The 4,347-nt window shown below is 38.9% G+C and overlaps 1 protein-coding gene and 1 long non-coding RNA gene across 2 annotated transcripts in view; one reads left to right on the top strand and one right to left on the bottom strand.

Moving 5' to 3' along the window:
• The window catches only part of LOC104964844 (gamma-aminobutyric acid type B receptor subunit 1), an 81,824-nt gene that overhangs the window by 68,853 nt on the left and 8,624 nt on the right, over positions 1–4,347 (top strand). The window lies entirely within an intron of this gene.
• LOC104964843 (uncharacterized) lies at positions 2,037–3,277 on the bottom strand. The gene is made up of 2 exons (XR_800471.1): positions 3,162–3,277; positions 2,037–2,355 (listed from the first exon to the last, which is right to left on the bottom strand). It is a non-coding gene; the product is annotated as an uncharacterized lncRNA (long non-coding RNA).

The raw sequence follows: 4,347 nt of genomic DNA, 5'->3' as shown, positions 1-4,347 counted from the left end.
TGTGTGAGATTAAAATAGCCCAATTGTTTTTACAATAAATAAACATTGAATGTGTTTAATTGAATAGTAAAGGGGTTTAACGTTAGTGGCAGGTTGTGTGTGAGAGAGAATAAATAAGACAGCCCAATGTTTAAAATGTTTTTTATTCTTTTTCCCCGCATATTTAGCATATTTCGCAACTTTCCGCATATTTCGCAACTTCCCGCAATTTCACCGCATAAAATCACATAAAAACCCTGCATGTTTAATCGCATAATCAAGGATTTTAGCCCGCATAATCAAGGAATTTAGCCCACATAATCAAGGATTTTTGCCCTTGTTTTTCTGGAGGGTCTAATATTTACCAACACATGTTCTACGCCACTACATACTTGCATTTAAATGTGTGCTGTGCTGCGTCGGTTCAGCCATTCTCCGCAAGGGTTTTTGAAATTGGTCCGTGCGCAAAGCATTGTGGGGATTTGAAGGACGAGAAGTCTACCCATGTGCAGCCTCGAAATTACCCCCAAACCAAGGACGTGGCCTCGGTGGAATTCCAAGTATGCTGGAGATTGGAACAGTCCTTCGGCGGCACTCGATGACGTAGTATCCTTGAAATATTGGCTTGGANAATTGCATATAAATTCAGGCGTCAAGGGGTTAAAAGCACTTTCATTAAGCTTACCAGAATTTTGAAATGACTGTTCAAACACGGCTCAAAGTCAGAGACTCTGGTAAGCTTAATGAAAGTGCTTTTAACCCCTTGACGCCTGAATTTATATGCAATTATGTAAACATTTTTATTTTATGTGTTTTTGCTTTCAAGCAGATGCTAAAATAAGTGGAGATTATTAATTTGAATTTAGCACATAGAATAGATATAATTTTGGGTATGATGCAAATTAGCGACAACAGGCATTAATGGATAAAATAGTCATTTGGGGTATGATGCAAATTAGCGACAACAGGCATTAATGGATAAAATAGTAATTAAAACACATTTCCCATATCAGGCATGTAATTCATTTTATTGATGCCAACAAATAATTTAAATATAAATAGTATTCATTTCAAAAAAGTCTCTGAAGTATTGGATGGGCAGTCTGACTGCATCGGCCTCAGGAAGAGCGTCTTGCCAAACTGGGACTTCTTTCTGTCTTCTTGCTGTCTTCCACTCTACCCTCTGTCTTTTTTGTTTTGTAGCAGCTGCTGTGGTAGCAGCTGCTCTCGCAGCAGTAGCTGCAGAACTGGTGCTAGGGACCGCATCAGAGTCTCCATCAGTGCTGCCACTGTCATCACTGCTGCTGCTGATGCTGCTTTCGTCACCTGGTGTAAAAAAAAAAAGGTCACTATTGAAAAGAGTAGACATTTTTATTTATGATTTATGAGTACAGTTGTAAGACAGAAAAGTTCTTTGAAAACAGCTTTCCATACTTTGAGGTCAAGCAAAATGAAAAAAAAAAAAGCCACTATTGAATGCAGACATCGTTATTTACATAATACAAAACATGTAGGCTACTCATTGTGACATCCACAAATATTTGGCTAACAAAAAAGCTGCACAATATTATAACAATATTCAGCGTTTTCCCACTGACTTTTCTGCCAGTCTCGCAATGAATGGGAAACACTGATATTATAACATTATTACTACTATTCTCATCACCTGGTGCAGGTCTATAATCCTCATCCTCANAAAGCAGCAGAAAGTCGCCTTGTCGTCACTCTTGTTGAGACCGTGTCGCTGTTGGTCCTGTCCTGTTGTCTGCGGAGGCTGAAGTATTATTTGAATTATTTGAAGTATTAAAACCCCTTGACGCCTGAATTTATATGCAATTATGTAAAAAAATTTATTTTATGTGTTTTTGCTTTCAAGCAGATGCTAAAATAAGTGGAGATTATTAATTTGAATTTAGCACATAGAATAGATATAATTTTGGGTATGATGCAAATTAGCGACAACAGGCATTAATGGATAAAATAGTAATTTGGGGTATGATGCAAATTAGCGACAACAGGCATTAATGGATAAAATAGTAATTAAAACACATTTCCCATATCAGGCATGTAATTCATTTTATTGATGCCAACAAATAATTTAAATATAAATAGTATTCATTTCAAAAAAGTCTCTGAAGTATTGGATGGGCAGTCTGACTGCATCGGCCTCAGGAAGAGCGTCTTGCCAAACTGGGACTTCTTTCTGTCTTCTTGCTGTCTTCCACTCTACCCTCTGTCTTTTTTGTTTTGTAGCAGCTGCTGTGGTAGCAGCTGCTCTCGCAGCAGTAGCTGCAGAACTGGTGCTAGGGACCGCATCAGAGTCTCCATCAGTGCTGCCACTGTCATCACTGCTGCTGCTGATGCTGCTTTCGTCACCTGGTGTAAAAAAAAAGGTCACTATTGAAAAGAGCAGACATTTTTATTTATGATTTATGAGTACAGTTGTAAGACAGAAAAGTTCTTTGAAAACAGCTTTCCATACTTTGAGGTCAAGCAAAATGAAAAAAAAAAAAGCCACTATTGAATGCAGACATCGTTATTTACATAATACAAAACATGTAGACTACTCATTGTGACATCCACAAATATTTGGCTAACAACAAAAAGCTGCACAATATTATAACAATATTCAGCGTTTTCCCACTGACTTTTCTGCCAGTCTCGCAATGAATGGGAAACACTGATATTATAACATTATTACTACTATTCTCATCACCTGGTGCAGGTCTATAATCCTCATCCTCATCACTGTCTCCACTCTCACTCAGACAACTGTCCTCACTATCTGATGGTGGAACCCTGGTTTGTACTCCAGGAGTTCGTTTTCCATAAAACATGGATGTGTTCATTTTTTCTCCTGAGCAAAAATAAAGGGCAAAAATTGCATTTATATTCAACATTGTAACTTTATAAGGATTATAGAAAGTTACTAGAATTGTATTTCCTATAGAAATTGTGTATGACTACCGCTAAATATAGTATTGTTTAGATACGGCCGAATGTAGCCAATATGAAGCCGATTGTAACCAATGTAGACAATATGGCCGAATGTAGCGAATTCGCGACACACAGAAAAACTTCAAATAACTTCCGAAATATCTGTCAAAACTATTCTATTCTGCTTCGTTAGCTGCACAAACAAACAATAAACAGCAAACATATATTTTTTTTCAATAACTTACCTCAAATAGGAACGTATCTATTCGTATTTGCCTTCTCCACTCATTAGCGTCTAACCGGATATGCCCGCCTTCGTCGACCGGATGTAGCTCCCACTTTGACCGGTCCTACTAGAAACAAGTGCTTTGCAAAACGTTCCTAGGTCCGTATAGAAGAGACATGAACCGGCATTGGGGGAACACATGCACGATCTCGGCTGCATTTTTAATAGAAGCGGTTTGAGGCGAATTCGCGACAATAGGCGTTAAGGGGTTAAAGTGTCGCAACAAATTCAGAATGTGGGCGTGGCCAATCTTTTTTTTTAAATTGCGATAGCATAAAATGAGCTTCGGACGCAAAACTTGGGACACACGTCAGAGCCCACGACCCTTTCGAGAATGTACAAGAAAAACGTAATTTTTCAAAAAAACTGCTCACGAGCGCCCCCTATTGTGTGGTAGTCACATATAGTTTCTCAGAACTTCACGAATTTTGGCACAGACATTCTTCCTAGAATTGCGGACATATTTGTCTTTGCCTTCCATTAGCCCCGCCCCCAGAAAGTCGGCCATTTTGAAAAATGTGCGTTTTTCATGCATTTTTAGCACATTCTTGCGAACTCCTCCTAGGCAAATGATCGGAAAAATTGCAATGAAGGATAGGTTCAGCCCCTAGCCAATGTCATGAACAATTGTGGAGTACATTTTTGATATCTCCATCGGGGAGGTCGTAAGCGAACAGCGAATACACAATCTTTGACGATTTACATTTCTCCAAACTACTCGTATATAGTTTTTCCGATATTCACGAAACGCTGTATCCACATTGCTATTATGATTGCACACATATTTCAAATTGCTTTTCATTAGCCCGCCCCCCAAAAAGTTGGCCATTTTGAAAAATGTGCGTTTTTCATGCATTTTAAGCACATCTTTGCTAATTCCTCTTAGGGAAAAGATCGGAAAAATTCCAATCTAGGACAACTTAAGCGCATATCCAATGTGATGCTATATTGCAAAGGAATAGTTGTTCGCCCGAACGGGGAGCTCGTAAGCTAACGGAGAATGTACAGTGTTTGACGATTACATCAATCCAAACTCCAGTGCCGACATCATGGAAGCCCGCTCTACAAAGTCACACCGTTAACTCCGAATGACCTGACATTTTGCACACGTATTCGGGTGGACCTACTCTACATATTATCTCCTT

Source organism: Notothenia coriiceps, unplaced genomic scaffold (assembly GCF_000735185.1).
Source record: "Notothenia coriiceps isolate Sejong01 unplaced genomic scaffold, NC01 NC01_scaffold00037244, whole genome shotgun sequence".
NCBI lineage: Eukaryota > Metazoa > Chordata > Actinopteri > Perciformes > Nototheniidae > Notothenia > Notothenia coriiceps.
This window is presented reverse-complemented; position numbering and strand designations above follow the sequence as displayed.